Source organism: Stegostoma tigrinum, unplaced genomic scaffold (assembly GCF_030684315.1).
Source record: "Stegostoma tigrinum isolate sSteTig4 unplaced genomic scaffold, sSteTig4.hap1 scaffold_104, whole genome shotgun sequence".
NCBI lineage: Eukaryota > Metazoa > Chordata > Chondrichthyes > Orectolobiformes > Stegostomatidae > Stegostoma > Stegostoma tigrinum.
In genome coordinates, this window is record NW_026728056.1 from 275,409 (window position 1) to 295,890 (window position 20,482).

Here is a 20,482-nt window from a genome sequence, read left to right on the forward strand (position 1 = left end):
GGGACTGGCCCCTGCAGCCCTGACCCGCTCACAGGAACTGGCCCCCCGCAGCCCTGACCCGCTCACTGCGACTTGCCCCCCGCACACCTGACCCGCTCACTGCGACTTGCCCCCCCGCAGACCTGATCCGCTCACTGCGACTTGCCCCCCGCAGTCCTGACCCACTAACTGCGACTTGCCCCCCGCCGCCCTGACCCGCTCAGGGGGACCGGCCCCCCGCAGCCCTGACCTGCTCACGGGGACCGGCCCCCCACAGCCCTGACCCGCTCACTGCGACTCGCCCCCCGCAGCCCTGACCCGGTGACAGGGACTGGCCCCCGCAGCCCTGTCCAGCTCACAGGGACTGGCCCCCACAGCCCTGACCCGCTCACTGCGACTTGCTCCCTGCAGTCCTGTCCCGCTGACAGGGACTTGCCCCCGCAGCCCTGACCCGCTCATTGCGTCTGGCCCCCCGCAGCCCTGACCCGCTCACTGCGGCTTGCCCCCGGCAGCCCTGACCCGCTCAGGGCGACCGGTCCCCCGCAGCCCTGACCCGCTCACTGTGACTTGCCCCCCGCAGACCTGACCCGCTCACTGCGATTTGCCCCCCGCAGTCCTGACCCGCTCACTGCGACTTGCCCCCCGCAGTCCTGACCCGCTCACTGCGAATGGCCCCCTGCAGCCCTGACCCGCTCACTGCGAACTACCCCCCGCAGCCCTGACCCGCTCACTGCGACACTGCCCCCGACAGCCCTGATCCGCTCACTGCGACTTGGCCCCGCAGCTCTGACCCGCTCAGAGGGACTGGCCCCCACCGCGCCGACCCGCTCACATGGACTGGCCCCCGCAGCCGTGACCCGCTCACTGCGACTTGTTGCCCACAGACCTGACCCGCTCAGTGCCATTTGCCCTCCGCGGTCCTGACCCGCTCACTGCGACACTGCCACCCGCAGCCCTGACCCGCTCAATGCGACCTGCCCCCCGCAGCCCTGACCCGCTCACTGCGACACTGCCCCCCCCAGCCCTGACCCGCTCGCAGGGACTGGCCGCCGCAGCCCTGACTCGCTCACAGGTACTGACCCCCCGCAGCCCTGACCCGCTCAATGCTACCCAGCCTCCCGCAGCCCTGACCCGCTCACTGCGACTTGCCCCCTGCAGTCCTGTCCTGCTGACAGGGACTGGTACCCGCAGCCCTGACCCGCTCACTGTGACACTGCCCCCCACAGCCCTGATCCGCTCAGGGGGACCGGCCCCCCACACCCCTGACCCGCTCACTGCGACTTGCCCCCCGCAGAGCTGACCCGCTCACTGCGACACTGCCCTCCTCAGCCCTGACCCGCTGACAGGGACCGGCCCCCCTGCAGTCCTGTCCCGCTGACAAGGACATGCCCCCGCAGCCCTGACCCGCTCACAGGCACTGGCCCCCCGCAGCCCTGAACCGCTCAGTGCGACATTGCCCCCCGCTCCCCAGACCCGCTCACTGCGACTTGCCCCACGCAGCCCTGACCCGCTCAGAGAGCCTGCCCCCGCAGCCCTGACCTGCTCACAGGGAATGGCCCCTGCAGCCCTGACCCGCTCACTGCGACTTGCCCCCCGCAGAGCTGACCCGCTCACTGCGACCAGCCTCCCGCAGCCCTGACCCCTCACTGCGACTTGCCCCCCGCAGACCTGACCCGCTCAGAGGGACTGGCCCCCCGCAGCCCTGACCCGCTCACTGCGACTTGCCCCCCGCAGACCTGACCCGCTCACTGCGACCTGCCCCCCTGCAGTGCTCTCCCGCTGACAGGGACCTGCCCCCTTGCAGTCCTGTCCCGCTGACTGGGACATGCCGCCGCAGCCCTGACACGCTCACAGGGACTGGCCCCCGCAGCCCTGACCCACTCACAGGGACTGGCCCCTGCATCCCTGACCCTCACACCGCGACAATGCCCCCCGCACCCCAGACCCGCTCACTGCGACTTGCCCCCCGCAGCCCTGACCCGCTCAGAGGGCCTGCCCCCGCAGCCCTGACCCGCTCGCTGCGACACTGCACCCCGCAGCCCTGACCCCCTCACTGCGACTTGACCCCCTCACTGCGACTTGCCCCCCGCAGTCCTGTCCCGCTGACAGGGACTTGCCCCTGCAGCCCTGACCCGCTTACTGCGACTTGCCCCCCGCAGTCCTGTCCCGCTTACTGCGACTTTCCCCCCGCAGCCCTGACCCGCTGACTGCGACTTGCACCCCGCAGCCCTGACCCCTCACTGTGACTTGCCCCCCACAGACCTGACCCGCTCAGGGGGACTGGCCCCCGCAGCTGTGACCCGCTCACAGGGACTGGCCCCCGCAGCCCTAACCCGCTCACAGGGACTGGCCCGCCGCAGCCCTGACGCGCTCACAGGGACTGGCCACCCGCAGCCCTGACCCGCTCACTGCGACTTGCCCCCCGCAGTCCTGTTCCGCTGACAGGGACTTGCCCCCGCAGCCCTGACCCACTCACTGCGAGTTGCCGCCCGCAGCCCTGACCCGCTCACAGGGACTGACCCCCGCATCCCTGACCCGCTTACCGGGACTGGCCCCCCGCAGCCCTGACCCGCTCACTGCGACTTGCCCCCCGCAGCCCTGACCCGCTCAGACGGCCTGCCCCTCGCAGCCCTGACCCGCTCACAGGGATTGGCCCTCCGCAGCCCTGACCCGGTGACAGGGACTGGCCCCCACAGCCCTGACCCGCTCACTGCGACTTGCCCCCCGCAGCCCTGACCCGCTCACTGCGACTTGCCCCCCGCAGACATGACCCGCTCACTGCGACTTGCCCCCCGCAGCCCTGACCCCTCACTGCGACTTGCCCCCCGCAGACCTGACCCGCTCAGGGGGACTGGCCCCCCGCAGCCCTGACCCGCTCACTGCGACTTGCCCCCCGCAGACCTGACCCGCTCACTGCGACCTGCCTCCCTGCACTGCTGTCCCGCTGACAGGGACCTGCCCCCTTGCCGTCCTGTCCCGCTGACTGGGACATGCCGCCGCAGCCCTGACCCGCTCACAGGGACTGGCCCCTGCATCCCTGACCCTCACACCGCGACAATGCCCCCTGCACCCCAGACCCGCTCACTGCGACTTGCCCCCCGCAGCCCTGACCCGCTCAGAGGGCCTGCCCCCGCAGCCCTGACCTGCTCGCTGCGACACTGCACCCCGCAGCCCTGACCCCCTCACTGCGACTTGCCCCCCGCAGTCCTGTCCCGCTGACAGGGACTTGCCCCCCGCAGACATGACCCGCTCACTGCGACTTGCCCCCCCGCAGCCCTGACCCCTCACTGCGACTTGCCCCCCGCAGACCTGACCCGCTCAGGGGGACTGGCCCCCCGCAGCCCTGACCCGCTCACTGCGACCTGCCTCCCTGCACTGCTGTCCCGCTGACAGGGACCTGCCCCCTTGCCGTCCTGTCCCGCTGACTGGGACATGCCGCCGCAGCCCTGACCCGCTCACAGGGACTGGCCCCTGCATCCCTGACCCTCACACCGCGACAATGCCCCCTGCACCCTAGACCCGCTCACTGCGACTTGCCCCCCGCAGCCCTGACCCGCTCAGAGGGCCTGCCCCCGCAGCCCTGACCTGCTCGCTGCGACACTGCACCCCGCAGCCCTGACCCCCTCACTGCGACTTGCCCCCCGCAGTCCTGTCCCGCTGACAGGGACTTGCCCCTGCAGCCCTGTCCCGCTTACTGCGACTTTCCCCCCGCAGCCCTGACCCGCTGACTGCGACTTGCACCCCGCAGCCCTGACCCCTCACTGCGACTTGCCCCCCGCAGACCTGACCCGCTCACAGGGACTGGCCCGCGCAGCTGTTACCCGCTCACAGGGACTGGCCCCCGCAGCCCTAACCCGCTCACAGGGACTGGCCCCCCGCAGTTCTGTTCCGCTGACAGGGACTTGCCCCCGCAGCCCTGACCCATTCACTGTGAGTTGCCCCCGCTGCCCTGACCCGCTCACAGGGACTGACCCCCGCATCCCTGACCCGCTGACTGCGACTTGCACCCCGCAGCCCTGACCCCTCACTGCGACTTGCCCCCCGCAGACCTGACCCGCTCACAGGGACTGGCCCGCGCAGCTGTTACCCGCTCACAGGGACTGGCCCCCGCAGCCCTAACCCGCTCACAGGGACTGGCCCCCCGCAGTCCTGTTCCGCTGACAGGGACTTGCCCCCGCAGCCCTGACCCATTCACTGTGAGTTGCCCCCGCTGCCCTGACCCGCTCACAGGGACTGATCCCCGCATCCCTGACCCGCTTACCGGGACTGGCCCCCCGCAGCCCTGACCCGCTCACTGCGACTTGCCCCCCGCAGCCCTGTCCCGCTCAGACGGCCTGCCCCTCGCAGCCCTGACCCGCTCTCAGGGCTTGGCCCTCCACAGCCCTGACCCGGTGACAGGGACTGGCCCCCACAGCCCTGACCCGCTCACTGCCGCTTGCCCCCCACAGTCCTGTCCCGCTGACAGGGACCTGCCCCTTGCAGTCCTGTCCCGCTGACAGGGACTTGCACCCGCTGCCCTGACCCGCTCTCTGCGACTGGCCCCCCGCAGCCCTGACCCGCTCACTGCGACTTGCCCCCCGCAGCCCTGACCCGCTCAGTGTGACTTGCCCCCCGCAGACCTGACCCGCTCACTGCGACTTGCCCCCCGCAGTCCTGTCCCGCTGACAGGGACCTGCCCCTTGCAGTCCTGTCCCGCTGACAGGGACTTGCACCCGCTGCCCTGACCCGCTCACTGCGACTTGTCCCCCGCAGCCCTGACCCGCTCACTGCGACACTGCCCCCGCAGCCCTGACCCACTCACTGTCACTGGCCCCCCACAGCCCTGACCCGCTCACTCCGACTTGCCCCCGCAGCCCTGACCCGCACACTGCGACTTGCCCCCCGCAGCCCTGACCCGCTCACTGCGACACTGCCCCCGCAGCCCTGACCCGCTCACTGCGACACTGCCCCTTGCACCCCTGACCCGCTCACTGCGACTTGCCCCCCGCACCCCTGACCCGCTGACAGGGACTTGTCCCCGCAGCCCTGACCCGCTCACTGCGACTGGCCCCCCGCTGATCGAAGTAATTGAAATGGAGATGCCAGGCCAGATGATGATTTGTACCTACATGACGGGTGAGTGGTCAGGCCCCAGACTCCAGCTTACGGTTGATGAACTGGAATCTCAGTTTTGACCAATCAACAAATCATGTGGGGCAGAGTTACCAGGGAATGCTGTGCTTCAGGAGGCAGTCACACACCTTAGATTAACTAGCTGAAACTCGGTCAGTGCCCAATGACAAAGATCAGGGCAGGTGGAAGGATCCAGGATGTAGTGCAGAAGGAACCTTGGCCTTTGATCTTATCTAACAGGTTTGAGATTCTTTCTTCGTGTGTGGATGAGAGTGCAGGGTATAGGGAAGATGAGTAAACTGACTGTAGCACTGTGGTACAGGGGGGACATTCAGGAGGGGATAAAAAGTGAAATGTAGTTATAATCAGAGGTAGTATAGTTAGGAGAATGAACACTGTTCGTTGTGACCAGGATCGGGAGTCTCGAAAGTAGTGTTGCCTGCCTGGTGCCCAGGTTCAGAATATTCCATCTCGGCTACAAAGGAACTTGAAGTGGGAGGAGTAGAAATCCAGCTATCGTGGTCCACACAGGTACCATTGATATGGAAGAAAGAGGAAAGAGGTTCTGCTGAGGGATTATGAGCACCGAGGTGCTGAGGTGAGAAAGCAGAACCAGAATGGTAATAATCTCTGGATTATTATCTGAGCAATTTGGCACGGTGTGAACATAATTATAGATGTACATTGTTCAAATGGTGGCATGGCAGAAATGTGTTTGAATTCATGGGACATTGGCATGGGTATGGGGAAGGAGGGAGTCGTTCTGGTGTTATAGGCTCGACGAGAATCATATTGGGACAAGTATCCTCGCAAAATACAGAGCTAGGTCTGGGGCTAGGGCGTAAAAATAAAAAGTGTGGAGTGGGTGAGCTCAGTTGCATGGAAAATTGTGGAAAAAGTTAGAAGCTGGTAAGTGCTCAGCAAAGTTTCCAGAGCAAGTAATAGGACAAAAAGTATGGAAATGGTCAGGAGTCTCACTTCAGCTGCAGCAGATAAGAAGGGTGGCTGTAAATGCCAGACTGAAGATCTTGTATTGAATTGCAGGGAGTGTATGAAACAAAGTGAATGAGTTTGTGGTGCAGATTGAAATTGACAGATACATCACTCTGGGTATCACAGAGAGGTGGTTGTTAGGGGATAAGTGTTGGGAACGAAATAGCCAATGATTCATGTCCGATAGAAAGAACAGGCAAATGAACAGAGATAACAAAGTGTGGAGCTGGATGAGCACAGCAGGCCAAGCAGCATCTCAGGAGCGTAAAAGCTGACGTTTTGTCAGGCAGCATCAGAGGCTGAGGAAAGTTGAGGTTTTGGGTCAGGACCCTTCCTGAGAAATGGAGGGTGGAAGGGAGCTCAGAAACAAATAGCGTGGAGGGGGAGGAGGTGCTGGGGAAGGTAGGTTGGATGGTAATAAGTGAGTACTATCCAGATTGGAACAGATTTTCCCCAGGGGGGAATTAGTACGAATTCCAAATCACTCTCAAAATCTTAGTGACTGTTAACGTTGATGTTTTTTGTCTGTGTGTTTCAGTAATTGCATGACAGTTGAATGGTTCGTTGAGAGTGAGGAACCTATGGACTCTCACACACCAAGATGGAATTTAGTTCGAAGAGTGACTTCAAAATAGTTGCTTGCTTTTAAAATCTTGACCGTTTTTGCTGTCCAGTTGAATGAATTTGGCTTCATACTGCTTCAATAGGAATTAGTGTTTAATAGGAACATATTTGTGAAACTTACAGTTCCGCAAGTTTTAGCATAAACTGGTGCAGCCTTTTGGTGCTTGCAAAAAGGCTCACTTGTCCGTTAATACCGAAGGAAAATTCGAATTTAAAAGTAAGTTCACCCGGTGTCAGGGAATTAAATGTTAATGTTGACTCGAATATAATTTTTTAAAAAGTCATATATTTGTGTAACACTGAACTCAAATTAAAATTTCGATTTGCTGGTTTTACGTTGGATTCATTTTAAATGAGGGTGAAGATCACTTTAAATCCAGCATATTTGTTAAGAAAAGAAATAGCATGTCAAATAAAATTAACTGCATGACTCTTCATAGCCCTATATGTAGAATTTCGTTCCGAACTATGAGACAGTTGTGACCCCATACTACCTCAGTGCTCATGGCAAGAGCAAGACTCCTGTTTGACGTGCTGTGCACTGCATGGAATGGCGGCAACATCAGATTCATTGATGCTTGAGAATCAAAAGAATATGACGATAAGATTTAAAATCAAAATCTCATTGAACACTTCAAGGAACGTATTACAGGAAGAGGGGGAAAGCATGTATGACTAATAGACGGTGGTGGCGCAGATCAATTAGACCTGTGTGCTAAAACTTAACACAAATTTCACATTGAATGGAACAGTTCAAACAGGCTGGAGGAAGCAGACATGCCAGCCCAAACTTTTTGAATTTGAGCATTCTGTTCGTAAACATCAGCAAAATTGTGGGAAACATGTTTATTCTTTCTCTTTTATTGCACAGAACCATACGATGAGACTGTTTTGATGAGGAATTGAAAGATTATGTGTCCCATCCATTTGACTCACAGTTTGGTACCATAGGTTGGTACGATCTTCGTTGGAGAAGGAAAAGGGATGTTCCAGATACAGAAAATCGTCAAACCATTTACGACAAAGTCCGTTTCTGGTTAGTATTAATTAATGCAGTTAACATTTTTAGCTCGACATGATTGCACAATGGAGTCAATAAGAAAATTCCATCTGATATTCCACATAAATTTTAAGTGGATATTAAAGCAGCTCATTTCTTTTTCACACTGTCTGCTGCTTTTAAGAATGGTTGTCTTATTGTCAAAACGTTTAGCTTTGACTCCATGGCTTCTTCCATTAGCTCACATTGAAACACATGTTTCTTCAGCCAAAAATGCACGTTTACCCGGTGTAGCTTGACGAACCTCCCCCTGTGGTCGTTCCCCTGAAATCCCCTGCGGTCGCTCCCCTGAAAAACAACTATACCATTTTGGATACTGTTCCGGGGGACGAGTTGGCAGTGGGTATGCAGTAGGGTGCAGGTCTCTGGCACAGAGTCTGTCCCTCTTGCATAGAAGGGAAGCGGGGATAGGAAGAGAGTGATAGTCATTGGGGACTCAATAGTTAGAGGGACTGATAGAAGATTTGCCGGGAACGAAAGAGACTCACGATTGGTGTGTTGCCTACCAGGTGCCAGGGTCTGTGATGTCTCGGATCATGTGTTTAGGGTCCTGAGGGGAGAGGTTGACCAGCCCCAAGTCGTGGGACACGTAGGCACCAACGACATAGGTAGAAAGAGGGATAGGGATGTCAGGCAGGATTTCAGGGAGCGAGGGTGGAAGTTGAGAGCGAGAACAAACAGAGTGGTCGTCACTAGTTTGTCACCGTACCACGTGATAGCGAGGCAAAGAACAGGGAGAGATTTCAGCTGAAGACGTGGCTGCAGGGATGGTGCAGGTGGGAGGGCTTCAGGTACATGGACAATTGGGGTTCATTCTGGGGAAGGTGGGACCTGTACAAACAGGACGATATCCACTTGAACCAGAGGGGCACTAATATCCTGGGTGGGAAATTGGCCAGTGCCATTCGGTTGGATTTAAACGAGCTCAGAAGGGGGATGGGAAACTGAGGTGTAGTCCCAGTACACAGGAGGATGAGCGTAGGGAGGACATGGTCAGGACCTCACTGTCACAGAAGTGTGCTGGCAGACAGCAAGCTGGATTGAAGTGTGACGACTTTAATGCCGGGAGTATCCGGAATAATGTAGGTGAGCTTGCAGCTTGGATAGGTACCACGGACTTCGATGTTGTGGCCATTTCGGAGACATGGATAGAGCAGGGTCAGGAATGGATGTTGCAGGTTCTCGGGTTTAGATCTTTCATTAAGGTCTGGGAAGGTGGTAAAAGAGGGGGAGGTGTGGCTTTGTTGGTCAAGGACAGTATAACGGCGGCTGAAAGAACCTTTGAGGACTTGTCTACTGAGGCGGTATGGGCTGATGTTGCCAAGGAACGTTTGTCGACTGAGTCAGTGTGGGTGGAAGTTCGGAACAACAAGGCAGCAGTCACCTCACTGGGGGTTTTCTACGGACCCCAAATAGCAGTTGGGAGATCGAAGAACTCATTGGCCGGCAGATTGTTGGAAAGTGCAAACGTAGCAGGGTTGTTGTTTTGGGTGACTTCAACTTTCCCAATATAGATTGAAACCTCCTCAGTGCAGATGGTTTGGATTGAGCCGTTTTTGTCAGGTGTGTTCAGGAGGGTTTCCTGACTCAGTATGTGGACAGGCCGACGAGGGGGGAGGCCATTTTGGATTTGGTGCTCGGCGATGAGCCAGGACAGGTGTCAGATCTCGTGGTGGGAGAACACTTTGGCGACAGTGACCGCAAGAGCCTCACATTTACCATAGCCATGGAAAGGGAAAGGAGCAGTTACCAGGGGAAGATATTTCACTGGGGTCAAGGAAATTATGATACTATCAGACAGGAGTTGGGAAGTACAGATTGGGAGCAATTGTTCCACAGAAAGGGCGCGGCAGACATGTGGAGGCTGTTCAAGGAGCAGTTGTTGCGAGTGATGTATAAATTTGTTCCTCTGAGACAGGTAAGAAAGGGTAAGATTAAGGAGCCTTGGATGACGGGTACAGAGGTGCTTCTTGTCAAAAAGAAAAGGCAGCGTACGTAAGGTGGAGGAAGTGAGGGTCTAGCACAGCTTTAGAGTATTACAGTCCTGCTGGGAAGGAGCTCAAAAGATATTGCCTGTACAATTGTGACCTGTTACAACCTTTGCGTCCACGCTTGCTCATTCAATGGTGTCAAGATGCCAGCAGTGAGTGTACCTTCTCCATCCCCGAATGCTGTCAGCTCACATAAGACATAGTCCTTACTTAAAATCTTCTGATCAACCAAAGTTCATTGTAATGGACATTTTAGTTATCTGTCATGAAACGAAAACTGATTCTGACTGGCATGACCTGCAGTGCAAATGAATATCATCTGCGAAACGAGATTCCTTATGGGCTTGCAGCCGCTACAAATAATTGCTTTTCAAAGACGTTGCACACATACATTTTTTTCTCCTATTACCTTCGATTTTTTTTTGTTTTTGCATGTTGTGTGGGTTTCCAGTCAGGCCCATAAACACAGGTTGATGCAGTCACTGTTACAACAGGGTATTGAAGGAGAATTTGTGATCTTTGGAGTTTCATTCCAGTGTCTGAAGGAGTGCATCATCAAGCCACTTCAGAGCACTACTGGCGACAAATTGTTGCAAGTTTTCAAGTGTTACCGATGGTCACATAAAATATGGCCTTTTTGTTGTTGCGCTATTCATCTTAACTGCACCATATCTAGTATTTCGGCTTGGAAACTATTTCAAGTTTTTTGATTGACTTATTCAAAATCATTTCTGATTGTTGTCATGATATCTACAATATGTTATTTTGATTGGAAATAGAGGATTGGATCTGTCTTAATGGAAATAATGTATGCGCTTATAAAACCCCTTCTGGGCAAGGTAGTTGCTCACTGGTTAGAGCTGCTCATGCACTGGGGAGCCAGTTGAGATTCCAGTCTTGGGTAACTATCTGTGTGGAATTGACACGTCCTCCCCGCGTCTGCGAGAGGCTTCTGCCAGGTGCTGCAGTTTCCTCCCATTGTTCAAAGATGTGCAGGTCCTTATATGTGATTTGTGAAGCATTTCTTAAATGTTTCAATCCTGCCAGCATCCAGTGCCTTGGACAAAATAACTGGAGATGAATAAAAGATACTGTGCCTTTTGACACCATTTCCTGCTGGATTTTCATCAATCCTGCTTTATATCGGTGACAACTTCCATGACCTCTTTTGATGCTATGTCTGAATTGACAGTCTAGTTCCAAATATTTGTTGTGCAGTATTTCAAGGTCTCTGTTACAGCATACCCATGAATGTCCACTTCAAAAGATACTTCCATATCATAGAATCCCTCCAGTGTGGAAACAAGCCCCTTTTGACCCAAGAAGTCCACAGCCACCCTCCAAAGAGCATCTCACCCTGACTCATCCCCCGACCCTTTCCTCAGTAACCCTACATTTCCCATGACTAACACACCTAATCTACACATCCCTAAACACAATGGGCAAGTTTGGCATGGCCCATACACCTAGCCTGCACATCTTTGGACTGTGGGAGGAAACCAGAGCACCCAGCAGGAACCCATGCAGGCATGGGCAGAATGTACAAACTCCGCACAGAAGATCGCCCAACGGTGGGATCGAACCTGGGTCCCTGGCGCTGTGAGTCAGCAGTGCTAACCACTGAGCCACCGTGCTGCCCTTGGAGTTAGACAGAGCTTGCTTGTTCCTGGGTGGCCTCAAACTGCCAACCTCCACTTCGTGGCAAAAGTGCTGACCAACTGCACTCATCTTCACTGGCTTTTGCTTTGTATCATTGAATTCAATCCTTCAAACTCTATGATAAATATTTAAATTTCCATTGATATGTGAACGTTGTTTTTAGTATGCAGTATTGGTTTATTATGTTTCATTGGTACATAATGAATATTTTATGTATATGCAAATGGGCAAGTTGGTAATGACGCAGTCCACAGACCTGGAGGATAATAACACTGTCCTTCAATCGCCCACGATGCCCTCTGCAAATTGGTAGAAAACAAAAATTTCTATAAAATTCATCTCCTCCCGTCAGTCGATCAAAATTAATTCAGGATTTTGTACAGACCAATAACCGTAAGATTACACGAGCCTAAACAAAACTACTGGCTCATATTAGTTCAGTAAAGTGAAAGGGCAACAATAGAGGCAGTAGGAACTGCAGATGCTGGAGAATCTGAGATCAGAAGGTGTAAAGCTGGATGAACACAGCAGGCCAAGCAGTATCATCCGGCTCTACAACTTGTTATCTCAGATTCTCCAGCGCCAATTTTCTGAAGTAGGGTCTCGTCCCGAAACATCAGCTTTCTTGCTTCTCTGATGCTGCTTGGCCTGCTGTGTTCATCCAGCTCTCCACCTTGGGCAACAATAGAGTATGCTTTAAGTCACTAGATATGTTACGTGGGTTTGTCTTCCTTAGGGTGGAGTTAGTGGAACCGAAAAAGATGTCTCCCTCACAGTGTTTGTGACAAAAGAATTGCATCGTTCCTTGGCGGCCTTTCAACAGAATATTCAGAGATTTCCCGAGTGGTAAGAATGTAACTTCTTTTACTTCTCTTTATCTCACTTTTTCCAACAATTGGAAAATAGATTTTAGAAATAACGTCGAGCTGATGAAGTGTGAAAAGAAAAATAATTCCAAGCAGTGGTGGGAGTTCGTCAGTGAGGTGGGAAGAGTGGATAGGTGGGAGAGAAGGCGGACAGGTCATGGAGGCGGGGATGAGGGGAGGAACTAGTCTTGGGATGAGGCTGGCGGGTGGGGAGATTTTGAGGGTGGCCAAGTCCATATTGAGGCTATTGAGTTGGAAGCTCCCGAGGCAGAATATGAGGTGCTGCTCCTCCAGTTTCTGGGTGGTTTGGTTGTGACACTGGAAGAGGCCCAGGATGGACATGTCATTCAGGGAGTGGGAGGGGGAGTTGAAGTGATGCAATGATTTGGATATGAAAATAGAAGGTGTGTTTAATAAGTTTCCCAATGATTGAAGGTGTAGTAGCCAGCCAAGAAGGTCACCTCAGAATACAATGGGACATTGACAAGGGCGAATAAACTGAGGAATGGCAGATGGTGTTGAGGTTAGCTAAATGTGAGGTGCTACATTTTGGAAAGGCAAATCAGGGCAGCACGTTTCCACTGAAGGTTGTGGGGAGTGTTGCTTAATAAAGAGACGCTGGAATGCAGTTTCGTAGTTCCATCAAAGTACAGCCACCGGTAGAAAGGATATGAAGGAGACATTTGGTGTGCTCGCCTTTATTCGTCAGTGCATTGAGTATAGGAGTTGGGAGATCACTTAGCAGCCATGTAGGACGTTGGTTCGGCTGCTTTTGGAATACTGCAATCGATTTTGGTCTCCTTGCGAGAGGAAGGATGTCGGCGCAACATTGAGGGCCGAAGGCCTGTTGTGCGCTGTATTGTTGTCTGTTGTAAACTTGAAAGGGTTCAGAGAAGATTTACAAGGATGTTACCAGCATCGGAGGTTGGAGGTATACCGTGGGCTTGAACAGGCAGCTATTTCTTGGAACTTTGGAGTTCAGGGCTGACTATATCGAAGTTTATACAATTACGAGGGACGTGGATAGAGCAAACAGCCAAGATCTTTTCCCCGGGTTGCTGGAATCCAAAACTGGAGGGAATAGGTTAAAAATGAGAGAGGGAAGATTTAAAATGGACCGGATTTTTTTCATAGTGGTGCAGGTATGGAATGAGCTGCCAGAGGAAGTGGTGGAGGCTTGTACGTTTAAAAGGCATGTGGATGGGTATATGAATAAGACGGGTTGAGAGGAATATGGGCCAAATGCTGGCAAATGGGACTAAATTAATTTAGGATATCTGGTCAACATAGACAAATTGGGCCAAAGGATCTGTTTCCCGACTGTACATCTCTCTGATTCTCAGTGTCTTTTTTCTGAACCACGTGGCCCATAATTAGAAAAACTTGAATCAGGATTTGGGAATGTGACAATTCTAATTGGATCTGTTTGATGAAATTAACTCTGTAGGTAGTGGTGGTTGAATTATGATTTATCAAATTTGAGTTTATTGCAGCATCTTATAGAATAGAGGAGACACATGTAATCAAAATTGAAAATGAAAACTTGGTAAAATTTTGCATTGGAAATACATGACCAGCCATTGGAGGAGATTCATGACCATTGCATTCAAGTGAGAACAACAAATGTGATTCAGTGACTCAGTGAAACGGGATGCAGTGACTCAGTGAAATGGGATGCAGTGGCTTGTGGAGATGGGATGCAGTGACTTATGGAAATGGGATGCACTGACTGAGGGAAATGGGATGCAGTGACTGAGGGAAAGGAGATTCACTGACTGTGGGAAATGGGATGCAGTGACTCTTGGTACTGGGATGCAGTGACTGAGGGTAATGGGATGCAGTGACTGAGGGTAATGGGATGCAGTGACTGAGGGTAATGGGATGCAGTGACTGAGGGTAATGAGATGCAGTGACTGCAGGAAAGGAGATGCAGTGACTGCGAGAAAGGAGATGCACTGACTGAGGGAAAGGAGATGCAGTGACTGAGTGAGATGGGATGCAGTGACTGAGTGGAATGGGATGCAGTGATTGAAGGAAATGGGGGCAGTGACCGATGGAAATGGGATGCAGTGACTGAGGGAAATGGGATGCAGTGACTGTGGGAAATGGGATGCAGTGGCTGATGGAAAGGAGATGTAGTGACTGAGTGAACTGGGATTCAGTGACTGAGCGAAATGGGATGCAGTGACTGCGGGAAATGGGATGCAGTGACTGCGGGAAATGGGATGCAGTGACTGCGGGAAATGGGATGCAGTGACTGAGGGTAATGGGATGCAGTGACTGAGGGAAATGGGATGCAGTGACTGATGGTAATGGGATGCAGTGACTGAGTGAAATGAGCTGCAGTGACTGAGTGAAATGGGATGCAGTGGCTGTGTGAAATGGGATGCAGTGACTGTGAACTGGGACGCAGTGTCTGTTTGAAATGGGATCCTGCGACTGAAGTTAATGGGATGCAGTGACTGAGGGAAATGGGATGCAGTGACTGAGTGAACTGGGATGCAGTGACTGAGTGAACTGGGATGCAGTGACTGATGGAAATGGGATGCAGTGACTGAGGGAAATGAGATGCAGTTAATGGCAAAAGGAGATGCAGTGACTGAGTAAAATGGGTGGCAGTGACTGAGTGAAGTGGGAGGCAGTGACTGAGTGAAGTGGGAGGCAGTGACTGAGTGAAATGGGTGGCAGTCACTGAGTGAAATGGGAGGCAGTCACTGAGTGAAATGGGATGCAGTGACTGATGGAAATGGGATGCAGTGACTGAGGGAAATGAGATGCAGTTAATGGCAAAAGGAGATGCAGTGACTGAGTGAAATGGGTGGCAGTGACTGTGTGAAGTGGGAGGCAGTAACTGTGTGAAGTGGGAGGCAGTGACTCGGTGAAATGGGGTGCAGTGACTGAATGAAATGGGATGGAGTGACTGACTGAAATGGGATGGAGTGTCTGAGTGAAATGGGATGGAGTGACTGAGTGAAATGGGAGTCAGTGACTGAGTGAAATGGGAGTCAGTGACTGAGTGAAATGGGAGTCAGTGACTGAGTGAAATGGGATGCAGTGACTGAGTGAAATGGGATGCAGTGACTGAGTGAAATGGGATGCAGTGACTGCGTGAAATGGGATGCAGTGACTGAGGGAATTGGGATGCAGTGGCTGAAGGAAAGGAGACGCAGTGACTTTTGGAAACGGGTTGCAGTGATTGAGTGAAATAGGTAGCAGTGATTGAGTGGAATGGGATGCAGTGGCTGAGTGAAATGGGATGCAGTGACTGAGTGAAATGGGATGCTGTGCCTCAGTGGAATGGGATGCAGTGACTGAGGGAAAGGTGATTCAGTGACTGTGAGAAATGGCAAGCTGTGACTGAGGAAAGGAGATGCAGTGACTGTGGGAAATGGGATGCAATGACGGAGGGAAATGGGACGCAGTGGCTGAGTGAAATGGGATCCCGTGTCTGTGGGAAACGGGATGCGGTGACTGTGGGGAATGTGATGCAGTGACTGAGGGAAATGGGATTCAGTGACTGCGTGAAATGGGATGCAGTGACAGCGTGAAATAGGATGCAGTGACTGATGTAAATGGGATGCAGTGGCTCAGTGAAATGGGATGCCGTGGCTGAGTGAAATGGGATGCCGTGGCTGAGTGAAATGGGAAGCAGTGACTGAGTGAAATGTGATGCAGTGACTGAGTGAAATGTGATGCAGTGACTGAGTGAAATGGGATGCAGTCACTGAGTGAAATGGGATGCAGTGATGGATGGTAATGGGATGCAGTGACTGAGTGAAATGGGATGCAGTGACTGACTGAAATGGTATGCAGTGAGTGAGTGAAATGGGAAGCAGTGACCGAGGGAAATGGAATGCGGTGACTGTGGGGAATAGTGTGTGGTGACTAACGGAAACGGATGCACTGTCTCAGCTGAATAGTGTTCACTGTCTTCGTTAAATGGGATGCAGTGACTGAGGGAAATGGGATGCAGTGACTGAGGGAAATGGGATGCAGTGACTGAGGGAAATGGGAGGGAGTGACTGACTGAAATGGGAGGGAGTGACTGACTGAAATGGGAGGCAGTGACTGAGTGAATTGGGATGGTGTGACTGAGGGTAATGTAATGCAGTGACTGAGTGAAATGCGATGCAGTTAATGGTAAAAGGAGATGCAGTGACTGAGTCAAGTGCGAGGCAGTGACTGAGTGAAATTGGTGGCAGTGACTGAGTGAAATGGGATGCACTCACTGAGTGAAATGGGATGCTGTGACTGATGGAAATGGGATACTGTGACTGAGGGTAATGTGATGCAGTGACTGAGTGAAATGGGATGCAGTGACTGAGTGAAATGGGATGCAGTGACTGAGTGAAATGGGAGGCAGTGACTGAGTGAAATGGGAGGCAGTGACTGAGTGAAATGGGAGGCAGTGACTGAGTGAAATGGGAGGCAGTGGCTGAGTGAAATGGGACGCAGTCACTGAGTGAAATGGGACGCAGTCACTGAGTGAAATGGGATGCCGTGACTGAGTGAAATGGGATGCCGTGACTGAGTGAAATGGGATGCAGTGACTGAGTGAAATGGGATGCAGTGACTGACTGAAATGGGATGCAGTGACTGACTGAAATGGGATGCAGTGACTGACTGAAATGGGTGCAGTGACAGAGTGAAATGGGATGCAGTGAGTGAGTGAAATGGGAAGCAGTGACCAGGGAAATGGAATGCGGTGACTGTGGGGAATAGGGTGCGGTGACTGACGGAAACGGATGCTCTGTCTCAGCTGAATAGTGTTCACTGTCTCCGTTAAATGGGCTGCAGTGACTGAGGGAAAGGACATGCAGTGAATGTGGGAAATTGGATGCAGTGACTGAGGGAAATGGGAGGGAGTGACTGACTGAAATGGGAGGGAGTGACTGACTGAAATGGGTGCAGTGACAGAGTGAAATGGGATGCAGTGAGTGAGTGAAATGGGAAGCAGTGACCAGGGAAATGGAATGCGGTGACTGTGGGGAATAGGGTGCGGTGACTGACGGAAACGGATGCTCTGTCTCAGCTGAATAGTGTTCACTGTCTCCGTTAAATGGGCTGCAGTGACTGAGGGAAAGGACATGCAGTGAATGTGGGAAATTGGATGCAGTGACTGAGGGAAATGGGAGGGAGTGACTGACTGAAATGGGAGGGAGTGACTGACTGAAATGGGAGGGAGTGACTGACTGAAATGGGAGGGAGTGACTGAGTGAAATGGGAGGCAGTGACTGAGTGAATTGGGATGCTGTGACTGAGGGTAATGTAATGCAGTGACTGAGTGAAATGCGATGCAGTTAATGGCAAAAGGAGATGCAGTGACTGCGTGAAGTGGGAGGCAGTGACTGCGTGAAGTGGGAGGCAGTGACTGCGTGAAGTGGGAGGCAGTGACTGCGTGAAGTTGGATGCAGTGACTGCGTGAAATGGGATGCTGTGACTGATGGAAATGGGATACTGTGACTGATGGAAATGGGATACTGTGACTGAGGGTAATGTGATGCAGTGACTGTGGGTAAGGGGATGCAGTGACTGAGTGAAATGGGAGGCAGTGACTGAGTGAATTGGGATGCTGTGACTGAGGGTAATGTAATGCAGTGACTGAGTGAAATGCGATGCAGTTAATGGCAAAAGGAGATGCAGTGACTGCGTGAAGTGGGAGGCAGTGACTGCGTGAAGTGGGAGGCAGTGACTGCGTGAAGTGGGAGGCAGTGACTGAGTGAAATGGGACGCAGTGACTGAGTGAAATGGGACGCAGTGACTGAGTGAAATGGGAAGCAGTGAGTGAGGGTCATGGGATGCAGTGAGCGAGGGTCATGGGATGCAATGACTGAAGGAAATGGGATGTGGTGACTGAGGGAAATGGAATGCGGTGATTGTGGGGAATAGGGTGCGATGACTGAGGGAAATGGATGCACGATCCCAGTTGAATAGGATTCAATGTTTCCGTTAAATAGGATGTCGTGACTGAGTCAAATGGGATGCTGTGACTCAGTTAAATGGGATGCAGTGACTGAGTGAATATGATCAAGTGGCTGAGTGAAATGGGATGCAGTGACTGAGTGAAATGGGTTGCAGTGGTTGAGTGAAATGGGATGCAGTGGCTGAGTGAAATGGGATGCAGTGGCTGAGTGAAATGGGATGCAGTGGCTGAGGAAAATGAGATGCAGTGGCTGAGGAAAATGAGATGCAGTGACTGAGGGAAAAGAGATGCAGTGACTGAGGGAAAAGAGATGCAGTGACTGAGGGTAATGGGATGCACTGTCTCAGTTCAATGAGATTCACTGTCTCAGTTAAATGGGACGCAGTGACTGAGGGAAATGTGATGCCGTGACTGTGGGGAATAGGGTGCGGTGACTGTTGGAAATGGATTCACTGTCTCACTTGGATAGGATTCACTGTCTCTGTTAAATGGGAAACAGTGACTGAGTGAAATGGGAGGCAGTGACTGAGTGAAATGGGAGGCAGTGACTGATTGAAATGGGATGCAGTGACTGAGGGAAATGAGATGCAGTGACTGTGGGGACATGGGATGCAGTGACTGGGGTAATGGGATGCAGTGGCTGAGTGAAATGGGATGCAGTGGCTGAGTGAAATGGGATGCAGTGGCTGAGTGAAATGTGATGCAGTGGCTGAGTAAAATGGGATGCAGTGGCTGAGTGAATTGGGATGCAGTGACTGAGGGAAAGGAAATGCAGTGAACGTGGGAAATGTGATGCAGTGACTGAGTGACATAGGATGCAGTGACTGACGAAAGGAGATGCAGTGACTATGGGATATGGGATGCAGTGACTGCGTGAAATGGGATGCAGTGACTGACTGAAATGGGAGTGACTGACTGAAATGGGACGGAGTGACTGAGTGAAATGGGAGGGAGTGACTGAGTGAAATGGGAGGCAGTGACTGAGTGAAATGGGAGGCAGTGACTGAGTGAAGTGGGAGGCAGTGACTGAGGAAATTGCAGGCAGTGACTGAGTGAAATGGGATGCCGTGACTGAGTGAAATGGGACGCAGTGACTGAGGGTAATGGGACGCAGTGACGGAGTGAAATGGGACGCAGTGACGGAGGGAAATGGGATGCAGTGACTGAGGGAAACGCGATGCAGTGCCTGAGCGAAATGCGATGCGGTGAGTGAGGGAAAGGAGATGCAGTGAATGTGGGAAAGGAGATGCAGTGAATGTGGAAAATGGGAGGCAGTGACTGAGGAAATGGGTTGCAGTACCTGACGGAAATTGAATGCAGCGTCAGTGAGAAACGGGATACAGTGACTGAGGGAAATGGGACGCAGTGACTGAGTGAAATGGGACGCAGTGACTGAGTGAAATAGGATGCAGTGACTGAGTGTAATGTGATGCCGTGACTGTGGGGAATAGGGTGCGGTGACTGATGGAAATGGATTCACTGTCACAGTTGAATAGGATTCACTGTCTCCATGAAATGGGATGCAGTGACTGAGGGAAATGGGAAGCAGTGACTGAGAGAAAAGGGATGCAGTGACTGAGTGAAATGGGATGCAGTGACTGAGTGTAATGGGATGCAGTGACTGACTGAAATGGGATGCAGTGACTGTGGGGAATAGGGTGTGGTGACTGATGGAAGTGGATTCCCTGCCTGACTTGGACAGGTGTCACTGTCTCCTGCTCCGAGGGACTGGCCCCCGCAGCCCTGACCCGCTCAGAGGGCCTGGCCCCCGCCGCCCTGACCCGCTCAGAGGGACTGGCCCCCGCAGCCCTGACCCGCTCAGAGGGACTGGCCCCCGCAGCCCTGACCCGCTCAGAGGGACTGGCCCCCGAGCCAGATCCGCTCAGAGGGACTAGCCCCCGCAGCCCTGACCCGCTCACTGCGACTTGCCCCCTGCAGTCCTGACCCGCTCACTGCGACTTGCCCCCTGCAGTCCTGACCCGCTCACTGCAACTTGCCCCCCGCAGACCTGACCCGCTGACAGGGACTTCCCCCTTGCAGTCCTGTCCCGCTGACAGGGACTTGCCCCCGCAGACCTGACCCGCTCACGCGGACTGGCCGCCCGCAGCCCTGACCGGCTCACTGCGACTTGCCCCCCGCAGCCCTGACCCGCTCACGCGGACTGGCCGCCCGCAGCCCTGACCGGCTCACTGCGACTTGCCCCCCGCAGCCCTGACCCGCTCACTGCGACTTGCCCCCCGCAGCCCTGACCCTCTCACTGCGACTTGCCCCCCGC

General features: G+C 53.5%; 1 protein-coding gene across 1 annotated transcript in view; it reads left to right on the forward strand.

The window, feature by feature from the left end:
- The first annotated feature begins 7,645 nt into the window (after nt 1–7,645).
- LOC132207582 (utrophin-like) overlaps nt 7,646–20,482 on the forward strand; it is a 163,014-nt gene continuing 150,177 nt past the window's right edge. The window contains exons 1-2 of the mRNA XM_059643540.1: nt 7,646–7,744; nt 12,155–12,264. The gene's annotated coding sequence lies outside the window, so the exon portion shown is untranslated. The remainder of the gene's footprint in view (nt 7,745–12,154; nt 12,265–20,482) is intronic.